General features: G+C 40.6%; 1 non-coding gene across 1 annotated transcript; it reads left to right on the top strand.

Annotated features, from left to right (window-relative positions):
- The first annotated feature begins 14,350 nt into the window (after positions 1-14,350).
- Positions 14,351-14,490, top strand: LOC127183829 (small nucleolar RNA SNORA43). The gene has a single exon (XR_007830078.1). It is a non-coding gene; the product is annotated as a small nucleolar RNA SNORA43 (small nucleolar RNA).
- The last annotated feature ends 1,893 nt before the right edge of the window (positions 14,491-16,383 follow it).

Raw genomic sequence — 16,383 nt, 5'->3', positions numbered from 1 at the left:
GGGTAGCTCTGGCTCTGCTCCCAGAAGTCTTGGCAGTAACTCCTTGTGAACTCCTTGATAAAGTTAAACAGTTATTGGTTCAAGGTGAGGGAAGGCTTATAGTTATCTTCTTTCTTGTCCGTGAAATTTTCTCCCCTGACTGATTCCCAGAACGTGTTTAGTCTAATAGGTATGGGAACCAAGTTTGTTATTGGTAATATTAATGAGAACTAATGTTATGCGCCAAGCCAGAAATATGCTACTTTAGAAATGTATAAAAGTTGTGCTTAAGAAATAAACCGTTGCTATTTGCCACCAGAGCAATAGTCCGCCCGTTTCTTAAGGCTACTCGCCACCAGAGCAGTAGTCCACCTGCTTAAGGCTACTTGCCACCTGAGCAGTAGTCCGCCTGTTTCAAGACGTTCGCGGAGCTGGTCTCCGTCATCCAGGTAACTAACTGTAAGGAAATGCAGGAGGCTAGATCACCGCAGGAGACTTCAGTGAAGAAGGGTAAAGCAGTCACCGCCGTAGCCTGGGATCCATTTTGAGACTTCACTAGTCCGTTAGGAGTCCCTAGGAGAGCAACACTGTGTGCAGTGGATCAAGATATTTGAGGGGCCGTAGGAGCTGCTGATTACCTCACTCACCATTCTCTGTGGGTCTCTAAAGGCTCATCATGTTGCTCCCCACAGGAACTGACGTCTCTCGTATATCCACATAAGCACATAACTATTGCAACCATTGAAGACTAGACAATTATACAGACAAATACAATCCTGATAGGGCTGGCAACTATTCACTCTAAGGAGATTAATCAAAGTTCTGACAAAATTATAATGCATAGATGCGTAGGTCATAGTGGCAGTCCTACTGCCTTATGTCAGTCATGGTGCCATCAATCTTTGGGGATGAGGCTTTCTAGAACAAAACTAATCCAAAGAACTGTACTTCCTCCTGTAGTTCTACCTACTCCTCAAAAGCACAATGGCTCAGGCTAACGAAGGCCTGTTGAATGGATATGGTATATCAGAAAGGAAAGGAGCTAGATAAAGCATAGCAGAGGGTTTTTGATGCTGTATTTCCATGACAAGATCGTGAACATTGGTTGTGTTTTCCCCCATGGACCACTGAAGCCAGACCACCGATCAGAATGATTTGGAACTATCTAATCAGCCTGAGTGAATACCTCAATGGTCCCTTCCTGAAGACAAGTTACGTGTGTTCACCAGATTTTCCCAGGAGAGTTGCAGAGTGAGCACATAGAACCCCCTTTTTCTCTGCGGAATACTTCCGCTCTCGTAGTTAAAATTAGATCTGGCAAATGAGATTGGTGATTGGTTTTCAGCACGCTAATGCCAACACATGCCATGTGAGGCCTTACAGCCTGATTTACCTACATCCACACTCACTCAAAAAAAATTAGCCTTTTGTAGTTTTGGATTTAAAAGATAGCTTTTACACTATGTATGTTCATCCTAATGATAAGGTGCCTTTTGGATTTCCTGTTTCCTAACTCAGTTATAAAAACCCTTGGCTCTGATAGCAATAGACGGTCCTGTCACAAGGCACAACAAACTTGCCTACTATGTGTTAACACTATGTTGGAAAGATTTTAGCTCCTGTGAGCCAGGATTTCCCTAAGGCTTATTATATGGATGATATTCCATTAGCCACCCCCAACGAAAAGGAACTGCAGTCCATGGTACGAGCTGAGTCTATGGTGTGACTCTGTTTATGCTGTGTGCAATGGGCTTATTACTGGACTTTTGTACCTTGGGGTATTCAAAGTGCAGACATTCTGTAATACTTGGGGCAACTAGTTGCAAGAATAACTGTGAGAACACAAAATAAAATGTGTATTAGACTTCAAACAGCTTTTAGAAATAATTAGGAAGTATTAATTTGCTGTTTTCTGCTTTAAAAATATATACTTATTCATTAACCATTGTATTGAAAACTCTAGAAGGAGTGACAGAAGTGTATCTTTTTTTTGCTGTTTTGTTTTTGTTTTTTGGAGATACGGTCTCTCTGTGTAGCCTTGACTGTCCTGGACTCACTTTGTAGACCAGGCTGGCCTTGAACTCACAGCGATCCGCCTGCCTCTGCCTCCCGAGTGCTGGGATTACAGGCGTGCGCCACCACGTCTGGCTAAGCGTATCATTTTTACATATTGTCTCAACAGGCAAGAAAGGAATAGGTATTTGAATTCAGACTGAAAGAGGTATTTGTGTATCATGTTTCCCCTTTACCGTTATTAAACTTATTTCCCCATTAATTGTCTCATAAATATATGACAGCACAGAGGATAAATAAGGATTTATTTATACCATAAGGTCATAAAATACTTAATGTGTATCACACACTTCTTGGTCAACTAGTAAATCAGGGAAGGACCTCAAGTCAAGAGTTATTTGGACTTGACTGGTGCTACATTATATGATCCCCTGAATAGCAATAAGACTTTAGCCGGGCATGGTGGCGCACGCCTTTAATCCCAGCACTCGGGAGGCAGAGGCAGGCGGATCGCTGTGAGTTCGAGGCCAGCCTGGTCTTCAAAGTGAGTCCAGGGTGGCCAAGGCTACACAGAGAAACTCTGTCTCGAAAAAAAAAAAACAAAAACAAAAACAAAACAAAACAAAACAAAACCTTTAAGAACATCTTAGGCAATAAGTGAAATTAAAAGGCAGAATAGGCGTATCCTGACACCTAATCCTAACTGATTGACAGGCATCTCGACCCCCAGACTCTTTACTGTGTCCTTCTCCTGAGTTGACCACTGTTTTAAATATCATCTAGCCTTCCCAACAATTCAACACTTCCTCAGTTTTCATATTTATAATTATATGATATTTATTTCTTAAGGAAAGCCAGATAACTTATAGGACTTCTTGACTTTAGAAAACCAAAACATGCCAATAATTGTCACTTGCCATCACCCATTTTACTTTTGAATTCTCTTTCCATAGACAAATGCACAAATATTTCTGTTCTAAAAAGATTTTTCTACTTTTTTGTTTCTTATAGCTGCCAAATTTTATTATTAAAACATAGACTAATGTTATCACATGAAAAAATCCTTTAGGGACATCATTTGAACGTTATGGACTTTTTGGATTTCCTTTGTAGATTACTATGGAAGGATACTCAGTTGGCAAGCTATTGTGTTTTCTCACACAAACTGAATTTGTGATTACAAAAGTTGTCCAAATGTCTCCCATTCTACAGGCAGATACATACTTTTGCTGGTGGTTCATCTAAGGTTATAGCGGAGACTCATGGTCCAGATATTCATTATTTATCAATTTATTAATACTTCTTTTCTGTCCACTCTACAGGCAGACCTAGCTGCTTTCATCCATCTGCTATGGTTATCTCATACACCCTTGTACACCATTTCAGATTCTGCTTATGTTACAGGACTATTTTCAGCAACACGGGTTGCTTCAATTTTGCCTTCACTTTCTGTTATGTCCCCATCACCGTAATGACTATAACAAGTGGTTAAATCCTGTGCATATCTTTTGCTTATTAGTCATACTTGCGTACTCTCTAACGTTTCTGGTTTAGTTTCAGAAGAAAGTAAGCAATCTGAAGCGTCGGCTTGCCTCGTTTTCACTTCTCTGGAACACCAATGTCAACCCCTATACACTAATGCTATTTACTTCATGTATAATGCCACACCCCACTCAGACACGTGAGACAAACCATGTATGAATGTGCTATTGATAGTCCCTGGACCATCAAAGTCATATAGCCAGAGTTGACTTTAAAGGCATGAATACTACTGAATTGTGCCAAATGGTTATCACTAGCTTTGCTCTTTTGCTTGAAATGCTATACCCATGTATCTGTACTGTGATACGCATTCTTAATTTCTTTGGGCTGTACTTTAATCCTCAGAGAACGCTTCTGCAACATGATCCTCTAGAATACAAACTTTTATTGCAATGGGGGGGGAGGTGCCTACTTCTATAAAAACTGGTGATGAACAGCTTTAAAAAATGAGAACTTAATTATAGACTGGAGTGTCAATCATATTATATGCCAGGGCACAACTTAAAGAGCGCAGAGGACATTAAAATAACAATTATTTTTTAAAAAATGAGAGAATATCGAGGGTAACTCTTCCACTCACCTTATTTTCTCTCAACTTTTGAAAATTTGCCTGAGGATCATATGTTCAAGACATCAGCAACATTTCTCTACAGAGCAGTCTGAACTGCTTTCACATAGGCGTGGTTGGCAGAAACAGCTTGAGACTCGGAAACCCAGTTAGATGAAGAATATTGGGGAGGAATATCCATCTGACATTGCAGACTGATTGATCCGCTGAGACTCTATGAATTCCTTTTCAGCTCCTCCGGCTCCAGGCACCAAGGACAATGGAAGGATGTGAGGAGACAGTAGAAATCACCAGAACAATGCCAAACCTCTAGCTATAGAGCAAAAGGAAATACCAACCATATCATCAGGTTCATGTGTGCCCGTGTGGGCTGTTTATGGCCCATATACCAAGCAAGGCCTTCTATAAAACACACCGAGCCCTATGTCACTGCGGAAGGCGTTTCAGCTGAAGCTATCTGCTTTGACCTATGCATCTAGAGTGAGTGCTTCTGAGTACATCTGTCCAGCTCCTGCAATGCTATCCAATGACTCTGCTTATGGCTGACCTTGAGACTATAAAAACCCACTCATTCATTTAAAGGTGTTATTGCATTTAATTTTTCCTTGCCATTTGAATCTTTTCCCACTTGCCTAGGAGGACATCATAGCGTTCATATTCATATTAAAAGCAAATATGGACTCATGGTCTGTGAGGAACCAGAACTTCTTATCCTACGGGCCGTTTTTCAAACTATTTTCTATGTTTCACTGACAAATTTGATAATGGAACCAATCATCCTGGTCATCACTTGGGTTCCCTCCTCCTGATGGCATATTATTTCACACAGTGCTTTCACTGTTTGAATATTCATTACACTTATAATTTCTTTGCTTATGGGTTATTCATGAGTCAAGCGGCAATTTTCCCTCCTAGAACATCTCACAACAAACCACTCTCGATAGCCTGCATTTATAGAGCAGGAAGGTGAGTGGAGATGGTGAGGCACAGCCCAGGATTGCACTTGTGTGAGAATCCTGAGTGCTGGTGAGAACACCCCAAGAAAACAAGATTCGTGTGACCTCAGTTTCTTCACAACATGGAATGGTTCTTGGACTGTGTTTCCGTGTTTCCCACACGCGTGGAGTGTGTTTACTTCAGGTTTCCTAAGGCTTGATGATGGTGTTTTAAACACAGTGTTTATGCCTCTAGGTAAATCTTTGATTTCGCCATGTGCCACTCCTTCTCATTGTGTGTAATTTTAACTCATGAGAGTATTGCTCGCGTGACATTTATATCATCCTCACAGTGTATATTGTCTGAGACTCTGAACAACACGGTCTCTGTTGAGCAGACTTCAGTCTACCTCATTTATCAGCTCCATTCTTCCTGGTCCCGCTGCCTCTACATGAGTGACGGGGCTCCTCCCTGGAGCCACATACCCATCCTCACTGAGAGATACCTACCAGGTAGGGTCTCCACACCTTACCATACTCCCAACCCATCACTGTGGTAGGACCTGAAGGTTGACTTTTACCCCCATGCCTAGAAATGAAAGAACACCAGCTGTGCCAATATGTGCTTGTAAACACTTTTGTATGGCATTCTTTTTGTTATCTGCAGGCACAGTTCGTTCGTGACAGTCAGAGGACAGCTGAAGAATTAATTTTATTCATGTGGGGAGCAAACTCTTGTCCTTATGGTTGTCAGCAAGTGATCTTGTCAGCTGATCCATCTCACTGACTCTAATTATGCATTTTCAGACATATGTGCATGTGTGTTTGTGGTGCAGAGCCTTTGTGTGACTGGTAGATTTGTATGTGTGGGGCGGGTGTCAATGTGGCTGCTTTCTTTGTGTGTGTGTGTGTGTAGAAGTCTTTAACAGTGCATGGTTTTGTGGGAGTTGAGTGTGGCACAGGCACTGTAATGCACCAGGGTACCTGCCTAAAACTCTGTCAAGTGGAGATGCTGACCTACTTAACAAACCCAGCCAACCTATCTTTAGCCTACTTACCTGTGCCCTGGTCCATCGCATTGCTTCCTCTGGCCCAGCCCCTACACTGCCTGCTGCTGCCTCTTTTATGCTGTGTCCCTGCCCACCCTTACCTCTCCCCACCCCTTCTAGCCCTGGCTACATCCACCTTCACGATGGCACCTTCCCCTCAATGTGCCTTTCCACCATGATCTTTCTCCCATACGTCTTTCTTATTCAAAGGATTCAACCACACTCAGCCTTTGGTCCTGCCTCTAGCCTCTGGCCCCACGTCCTGGGCACTGCCCACCTCCATGAGGCTATCAATGCACACATGGCAGCAGATGACATTTGTTATGTTTGTCATAGCACACATTAATCTGGTACAATGGTCAATGATAATAATTTTATAGATTCTTTAATCAGTGTATATTAATTATGTTCTTGTACCTTTTAACATAAAGTGGTTATTAAGGTTTTTTTTTTTACAGATATACATGCTAACTGGAGAACCTTAAAAAGAAAAATTTCTTTAACTCAAAAAGTAGCAAAATCAATAACCTCACATTATGGAAATTGTCAACTTTTTCTGAGGTCTCGATTTTCTTCTAGTACCTATTCTAGAGGTACCATATTGAATACGATATGGCAAATTGATGTAATGCACATTAAAAATGTTGGTATCTGTGACATGATGGCACTGAGTATCTTGAAAAAAAAGTTGCAAAGGGAACTCCTTTGGATAAGTATTGTCTGTCTATAGATCTCAACTATCACTCTAAAGCAACTTATGAATGATTATCTTGTGAAACAATCAACCTTGATTTTGTTTCCTGGCACAGTAATTCCTGTAAACTCCTTACCAGTAAGTTGCTTAAGATATGTTCTGCCAATCCCAAGGCTTACATTGGGAGAAGAAATGTCTGTTAAAGCAAAGCAATGCAACACAGCCATCTAATGGAGCCTGGGTGCCATAAGCCTGCCTTCTGCCTCCCTGGGACCATTGGAAGAAGATCAAAGCACAAGCTCGCTGAGGCAGCAGTGTGTATGCTCTATCTCTGGATGTGGCTTATGGTTTGCAGTTTTGCCTTTCAACATCTCTAGGAGTCCTGAGTGGTAAATTGCCCTTACTCAAGTCAATCACTTCTCACTCATGCTCCTGAAGGCAACGGTAACTAACTGCAGTGGCCACAGACAAACAGAAACATGAAATTAGGAGAGGGATTTGTTCTGTGTGCCTGGAGGGGGTTGGTGGAAAAGACAACATAACCAGGGAAGATATGATCAAAGTACATTTTGTGTGTGTGTGTGTGTGTGTGTGTGTGTGTGTGTGTGTGTGTGTAAAGAAACCATGAAAGAATAAAGTTTTAAAAGAGTGAAATTAAAAGGGCAAAGATGAAGATAAGGGGCTGTTTTTTGGTTTGTTGGTTGGTTTGTTGGTTGGTTCGTTGGTTGGGGTTTTTTGGGTTTTGTTTTTTGGGGGGTGTCATTTTTTGGTTTTGGATTTTTTTTGTTTGTTTTGTTTTGTTTTGTTTTAGAAACAATATAAAGTTTACATGTCTGGTTTTAAAGACACTTCATAAATATAGGTTCAGTCTTTGTGAGGCCCTATGAGCCCTGGTTAGTTGAAAAGCTAGACGCTCTGCATATCTGCTATGGTTGGGTAGCTTGGTGTTCTTGTGAGACTCCTAACTGTGGGGTCTGAAGCTGACTCTCACTCTTTTGCCTGTTTTTGGGACCCATTTCTTCCTACTGAGTTGCCTTGTTCAGCCTTAATATGAAGGGATGTGCCTAGTCTTACTGCAACTTGATATGCCATATTTGGTTAATATCCCTGGAAGGCCTTCCCTTTTCTAAAAGGAAACTGAGGAGGAGTAGATGTGGGGAAGAGGAAACATGAGAGTATGTGGGGATCTAGGAGGAAAGAAGGGATGGAAACTGTGATTGGAATATAATATATGAGAAAATAATAAAAATTTATTTAAAAAAGAAAGATATGTTCTGCCCATCATTATTAAGTCTATAATCTCATATAAATAAGGAGTTACAAATTACTGTGGAGAATTATGCCATGCAGAAATTTCCACAGTAAGGTTACTTACCTCATTCATACATAACACCAGTAGGTGTTTCCATTTAAAAAACAGCTTTATTTAATGAGCTGATGACATTTAGGGGGGTGTATCCAGAAAGCAATTAAAAGTGTGGAGCCAAGCCCTTAGTATTAATAGTCAGACAAGAGAGTGCTCAATGTCTATGGCCTAAAACCCTTTGTAACTAATTAAGAGATCATTGTTTAGAAAGTTTTAAATTGAGAGGAGAAAGGCAAATTTGATGCTGAGTAATAACATATCCTAAATAATTATAAGGCGACTGTTTTGTGATTTATCTGGAGCTGTGTTTACATTTTGTTCTCTTAGTTTATATATCATGAAAACCAAGCATTCATTTAACTGTTGATGAGACGAGCAGAAAAGAATGCCATCCATAGAATGAAAGATCAATATTTTGGAAATTTAATCAACATTGGTTTAGTGATTTATGTACAAAAGATTGACATATAGTGAGGCTATTTTTCATCCCCTTTGGTAAAACCTTACATTGATACTGGATCATAGGCTGTTGATTATTTAAAGTAGGAACAGAGAACACAAAATGGACCTAATCATCAGGACGTAAAGGAAAAAGAGTACAAACAATCCTTTAAGTCAAGTATAATAATTCCTGCAGCCAAGGCTGTAGGGCCCTCATTGTTCTCATAGAGCATTTATGCACCTGAGATCATATAATAGTCAAAATGAATTTTTGACAACTTAAGAATTAGAAAACTAGGTGAATTCCAAGAACTAAATATGGGCTCTATTGTCTTAGCTGCAATCATTCCAGTACGATGAGTTGGGCCTGTTTTGATTTTTCCCAGTGAAGGGGCCATTGAGCAACCCATATGAAACCACCAGAGACCGTTTATAGCTTGTACGGATGGGAGCAAATCAGAGGTCCAGTGACACCTCTGGGTGTTTATGTATCCTGGCGTTATCACGACTCACTAGCTTCAGTGGTAAGCACTGCATATATCTGTTGTAATCTATCTCTACCCCCAGAGATTGTCTGAAAATCCTGAGGCAATAAGAGTGCACAGTGCCTGAAGAGCAATCCTCTTTGGTCCAATCTGAGACATCAGTAGTTTAAAGGAATCCTTTTGGCCTCAATATCTTGGAGGTGTAGGCCTCAGCAAGTCCCTCTTCTGCACTGATTATTGGCTGATCTGCCCTAGTACCTAGAATGCCTCTTAAAGGATGATTTTCAATGTGCAAGTTCCACATAGGCCATCTGTTTCTGATAATATTCTTGACCATAAAACTAAGGAATTTAATCCCTGGGCACTACATCCTATTCTTCTTTCTAAATAACTGAATATTTTTGCCGAGTCAGGGTTTTTTTTGCTGCCTGGGTCAATTTCCTTGTTTTATACTTGGTCTGGAGCTTACTCATTGGGAGTTTAAAGGCTTACCAACACTGTGAAATTTGTGTCTACGTTTTTAAAAACATATACATTTCTTTTATTACACATTTATAAAACAAACTATATACAGCAGGGAGAACCATGAGACAATCATGAGTTATATAAATGTTACATTCATAGGGATTTGGCTGTTTGTATTTGTCAAACTTAAGCTAAACATCTTTCCTGTCTCATTGGTCCTAAATTTCTGAATGAAATTCAGTATTTGTCTTATCTCATCTCTGTGTGTCTACATTCTTAGTCCAGTGTTTTTCTTTTTGACATCATGGGAAAAGATGAGGGGCCAGATAATTAGACATTGTGCATTTTTTTTGTCCAATTCCCTCCATTTCTATGTTCACAGTAATGTCCCTTTTTGGAAGTTTCAAAGGAGCAACATTTATTTCAAAAATGTTCTGCAGACTTCCTTGATGAAGAAATGTGTTGAGCCGGGCATGGTGGCGCATGCCTTTAATCCCAGCACTCAGGAGACAGAGGCAGGCGGATTGCTGTGAGTTTGAGGCCAGCCTGGTCTACAAAGTGAGTCCAGGACAGCCAAGGCTACACAGAGAAACCCTGTCTCGAAAAAAACCAAAAAAAGAAAAAAGAAATGTGTTGAAGTGGGACATTAGCAGATGAAAACAATTTCTGGAATTCATTAGTTAGATTACATGTGTTCAGGTCATATTAAGAAAATTTTCCATATTGTGATATATGCTCTTTAAAGATGATTATTTTCTGTGCATATGTGTTTTGCTTGCATGGGTGCCTGTGTGCGGATGCTGCGGCCCACAGAACTAGAGTTACAGAGAGTTCAAACCTTCTATGTGAGAGCAGGGAATTGAACCTAGATCCTCTGGAAGAACAGACAGAGCTCTGAATATCTGAGCCATCTTTTCAGACACTTTGTTTGTATTTCAAGACAGAATTTCTTCACATAGCTATGGCCATCCAGAATCTCACTAAGTAGACTAGGAGGACCTCAGACACAGAGAGATCCACCTGCCTCCGTCTCCAAAGAGTTGGGATTACATGAGTGCACCACTCCACCCAGCTATGTTTTAAAACGACCCATGCCTGAATCAGAGAGTAGAAGGACAACAAAATATTTAAACAGGACACATCATTGGTTTGAACAATAAAACTTGTTGGCATTTTACAATGTGCACTTACAACTGGTTATGTTGTGATTAAATAACTGGTAAATTGTGTCCTATGGTCTCAACATTTTGGTTAATTTCTGTGCTTTGTTAATTTCATCACTTTAAAAGTTTTAAAGTGTGTTTACACCTGTACTATGGTGTTCAAGTGCCAAAACTCTCTTATTTTGGTTTCACAATGTTTACATTATGTGCTGGTGTGTGGGCGTGCATACAACCCAGTGTAGGACTCAGAGAAAAAGTTGCAGGAGTAATGTGGGTATCCAGGAGAATGAACTCAGACCATCAAGCTTAGCAACAGCAACTTTTATTCCCAGAGACAATTCTCTCACTTACATTTGTGTTTCTGAGAAAATGTGAGAACAAAATTTAGTCATTAGAATAAGCTAATATAAACCAAAAACAGATAAATGAGAACATTCAAATAGATTTTATCACACTCAAATGATCTGTATTCCTCAATGCTTGGATGACCATATGAAAAGAAGACACTATTTTAATGTGGGAATGGTTCTACTAATCTTACTCTGCACCAGTGAGAGCCAAGTGGGGGAAAGGAATGTGTTACACATGGCTATACACCACTTACTAGTTCCTGGGGGAGTTTTTCTCAGTATGAACTTTTTCATGACTATGAAGAATACTGAGACGTGCAAAGGCTCTCCCACACTGATTGCATTCATAGGGTTTCTCTCCAGTGTGAGTTCTCTCATGGAGTTGGAGACTAATGCGTTGCGTAAAGGCTTTACCACATTGAATACACTCATAGGGTTTCTCTCCAGTGTGAGCTCTTTCATGCCGTTGGAGAGTGCTGCGATATGCAAAGACTTTACCACATTTACTACATTCATAGGGTTTCTCTCCAGTGTGCGTTATTTTATGCCTTTGAAGATGAGTGAGACATGCATAGGCTTTTGCGCATTGATTACATATATAGGGTCTCTCTCCAGTATGACTTTTTTCATGTATTTGAAGATAACCCTTTCGTGCAAAGACTTTACCACACTGATTACATTCATAGGGTTTCTCTCCAGTATGAGTTTTTTCATGTCTTTTAAGATGACCTTTAGTTGAAAAAGCTTTACCACATTGATTACATGTATAAGGTTTCTCTCCCATATGAATTTTTTCATGCCTTTTAAGATTACCTTTAGTTGAAAAAGCTTTAAGACATTGACTACATTCATAGCGTTTCTCACAAGCATTGGTTCTTTCATGTCTTTGAAGAGAACTGGAAGAACTCAGCGCTTTCCCACACTGATGACACTCACAACCTTTTCCTGCAGACTGAGTCACACTACATGTGTGAAGTGAACCCGGAGACACAGATGAGTTCCCAAGTTCCTTGTGTTCGTAGAGCTTTTCCCCATTGTTGGCCTTCTGGTGTGTTCCCACGGGAGCTGGGAAACCAACGCCTTGTAAGCGTGTATCCCATCCACCTCGTCGTCTCACAGTGGGGATGACTACATGTCTCCTAATGGCTCTGGGAAAGAGAGAGGTGCACTGCTTCCTCCCATAGCCCTCAGGATCGCGTGGGATGTTTCCAGAGGGACAGTTGAAATACCTATTAAAGGAAAAGTAACAAATAAAAGATGTTGACACTGCATTCACACAGCTTAACTTGCTATTTTTCATAGAAATGTGGTACAGGGATTCAAATTTCTCCACAACATCCTTGTTGAGTCCAGAAAACTGCTCCTCTCAGTAAGTCACTACAAGTATATGAGCAACACTAACTTTCCTATGGATGACTTACTCACATCCTGGGCATCTACTACTATGCTAATCAACATGTATGCTTTTCATGACACCAGAGCAGCATAACACCAAGTGCATGGAGAGCTCTACAGCATGGTTCTCATGTGGCCATGGTTAAAACTGTGCTGGCTGTTAAGGTCCTGTCTGCTGTTCTTGTTTCTTTCTTTTTGCTTATTTTTTTTTTTTGAGACAGGCTTTCCCTGTGTAGCCTTGGCTGTCTTGGACTGAATTTGTAGACCAGGGTGACCTAGAACTCACAGAGATCTGCCTGCCTCTGCCTCCCTGAGTACAGGAATTACAGGTGCACCCTATAGCACCTGCCTTTTCTTATTTCTTAAAGGAATACTTTGTAAACACTAACCAGAAGCTTGACATTGAGGTATATGGGGTTGTGAGCATTTAATAATCCTCACAAAGCTGTGCTTGTTTATACTATTTTTTCATTAAAACATTGTTGTACGTTAAAACATCTTCAGAGGCGTTGCACATGAAAATTACCTTCCATGTCTTCTAGAACTTTGACAATATTCTTCAATATTCTGGTCTTCCCACCTGTAGCCTAAAATATAGCAAGGTAAAATATATGCTACTGAAATTTATGCAAAGTTTAAATTATTATCTTCCATAAACAATGCTTAATTTATTCACTACATTCTACCTCTTTCAGAATCAAAATTACAGAAGAGTAACAATCTCTAAGGCTTTTCCCCTTAAGCTATAAAGTGAAGGAAAATTCATGTCATTACCTACACATGTGAGGTTCCAGTAGGTTTCCAGCATCAGATCTTTGTAGAGATTCTTCTGAGAAGGATCCAGCAAAGCCCACTCTTCCCGAGAGAAGTTCACATGCACGTCCTCATAGGTCACTGTCTTCTAAAGTTAACCATATACATGTATAGATATATAGGGTATATGTAGGTAAACACATGAAGTATACATATGTAGGTAATAGAAGCAGTGAGGTTCACTGCATTGTAAATGTTCTTTATTGAATATATATTTACCTTATTACCTGTGTCAACATATTAATTCCATGTCACAGAATTTCAAATGCAATCACCAAGTTGTTTTAGAAGGGAAGAGAAAAGGAGAACCACGCCTCTCATTCCTGTGCACACTGGATAGGACACGGCACGGCAGGAGACACATACACATACACACTGGGTAGGACACGGCACGGCAGGTGACACATACACATACACACTGGATAGGACACTGCACGGCAGGAGACACATACACATACACAGAGACACACAAATACAGCAGCACTGCTGAGCAGATATCAGTAAAACTGTAGCAAAATTACTAACTTTCATCTGTTCCAGGGCATTGCATGCACAATATGTATATACATACATGTAAAAAACCCTATAAACATGAACAAAATTTTAGTTCTTAAGAAACACAAGGTCACTCCTGGATGCTTGGTGAAGAAACACAGATTCCCAACTCATTACAAGGCCTGCATAAGCTACAGAAGGAATTCTGGACATCTTCCCCCACTATTCCAAATTTTTGTTGTCATGTTTGTTGGGTAGGGGGGCATGTCCATAGCATGGTGCTTGTCAAAAGACAACTCTGTAGAGTCTCTCCTCACAACTTTTAAGCATTGAATTCTGGTGGTCTCATGCATAGTATACTGGAAAATACCTTTGCTCACAGAGCCATCTCCTTTGCCCAGCCTATCCAATTTATGCACCCATTTTTGTTGTTTGGTTTTGGTATTGAGACAATATCACACTATGTACTGTCACTGGCCTGAAACTTAGCATTAGAGCAGGGTAGCCCAGAACCCAGAGGAATCTGCCTGTCTCTGCCTCCAGAGTGCAGGAAAGAAGGGATGCTGTTGGAAATGCTGGTCTGGCTGCCTTAATGATGCTTTCCTAGATCTATCAGCACAGAGTCAGGCACAGTTACTCAGCTGTCCTGCAGCACGGGAGCAGAGAGCAAGGGGTTATTTCCACACTCAGCGTTCAGAAGTGAGTGAGCACTAAGAATGGTTTAGAGCCTGACATTTAAAGCCCATGGTGAGGTGGCACTATCGTTTGGTTTTGATGCTGTTGGACAGACCCCAAGGTCAGAACTCAAGGGCTCACCAAATGCCTGCTTGGTCAGCATTTTATCAAGATAGAGGTTGGAAGCCAGAGAGGGAGGAAACTGGGATTCCTAGGGGACATTCATAAAGGTCAGGAAATACAAGGAATCTATCCAAACTTTTTCATCTTCCAGATCCAGAAGCCAGAAAGAATAAGGCCTAGTTCTTGCCCACCTTGCTGAGGAGTAGAAGTGCAGATATAATTTAGGTCATGGCTTCAGGTATGGCCTCTGTAACCTTCCTGTGACCTGGATTACCACCCAAAGAAGCTTTGGGCCCCTCTGTACTTCTCAGGGTAGTCCACGGACTAAATTAGGAAGCACATGCATGTTGGCTGGTGTTTGATCATACTTCTAAGAATGTTGAGTTGAGGTCTCTAGTGCTGGCATTATGGCTGCAGGACCCTCTTAGACTGAACGTTTCCACTTTCCTAACTGTACATGGACTTAGACTTAACACCTACTTTTTAAATGACTTTATTAAGTCTAAATCAAAGGAAAAAATGATGTTTCTTTTTGTTGGCTCAGCCCTAGCACACACCTTTAACCCAAGAGCTTTCTGTATATATGAGCTACATGAAGTCAACTCCAGGTCAAGAGGCAGAGCAAGCAACCAGCAGAAAGGAGGGATATTGAGTTGAGGGTATTTAGCGCATTGTGGAGAAGGAGAAAGAGCTCGTTCCTTCTGGGATGATATTGGTGTAGGAAGGTCAGCTAGGTGCTTTCTCTGCCACTCTGACCTGGCAAGTTTTCACCCCAGCATCTGGTACCTGAGTCTTCTTTGGTCAATTCTAATTATTGGAATTTTCTTTATAAAACAACATTTTTTGTGCTCCACCTTGGGCCATGACCCTTCAGACAGAGATCACTCCATCTGAGAAGAAACTGAGAAACCAACAGATTTGATAAGTCTTCTTGGAATTCCTCAAGGACAGTGTTAAGGCCTTAGGACCCTGTATAGTGCTACTCTAGATGTAGAGGAAAAGGAGGAGGAGGAGGAGGAGGAGGAAGAGGAGGAGGAGGAAGAGAAGGCAGAAAATGAAAAGCTGAATGGCTTAGCTGCAATTATCCCACTAACAATTATAAATATTATCATTTGGGTATTTTATACTGTATTCTCCCATTTCTTTTTCTTTCTTTCTTTTTTTTCTTGGTTATTCATTACAGGAGTTCTCTGTGTAACAGCTCTAGCTGTTAGCTGTCCTGGAACTCACTCCATAAATCAGGCTGGCCTTCAACTCACAGAGATCCTCCTGCCTTTGCCTCCCAAGCGCTAGGAGTAAAGGCATGCGCCACCACTGCCCGGCTTTATGCTTTAATCTTAATAGCCTTCAGAGCTTTTTCTTGTCACTCAAAAAGTGGATAGGCGTCTTAGAAGCAAATTAGAGAGACTTATAAATATACTCAGACACAGACCAAGGGATTTAGACAAGCCTCAGAAAAACTTTAATTGAGAATAAGAAAAATGCTAAGACAAACACAGAGGAATTTAGACAAACTTTAGACCTATAAATGAGAATGAAACATTTTCTCAGACACAGACAGAGGATTTTAGACAAGAGCCTACCATGCCATTGAATAATGAAACTGAAAGGAAGTGGTGTAAGTTTGTTAGAAAACCAACCTTAATTTATCAAGTTATTATACAAAACCCACCAGAAGTGATTGGTGCCCCCAAGGTTATAATGAACAAATGGCTTCCTATAGACATGTTGGATTTGAGATTTCTTTATAAAGACTTACTTATTTATTGTATATGAGTACACTGTCTTCATGCACACCAGAAGAGGGCACAAGATCATATTACAGATAGTAA

The sequence above is a fragment of the Acomys russatus genome, chromosome 31 (genome assembly GCF_903995435.1).
Source record: "Acomys russatus chromosome 31, mAcoRus1.1, whole genome shotgun sequence".
NCBI lineage: Eukaryota > Metazoa > Chordata > Mammalia > Rodentia > Muridae > Acomys > Acomys russatus.
Note: the sequence above shows the minus strand (reverse complement) of the source record. Positions and strands in the feature narration are given on the sequence as shown.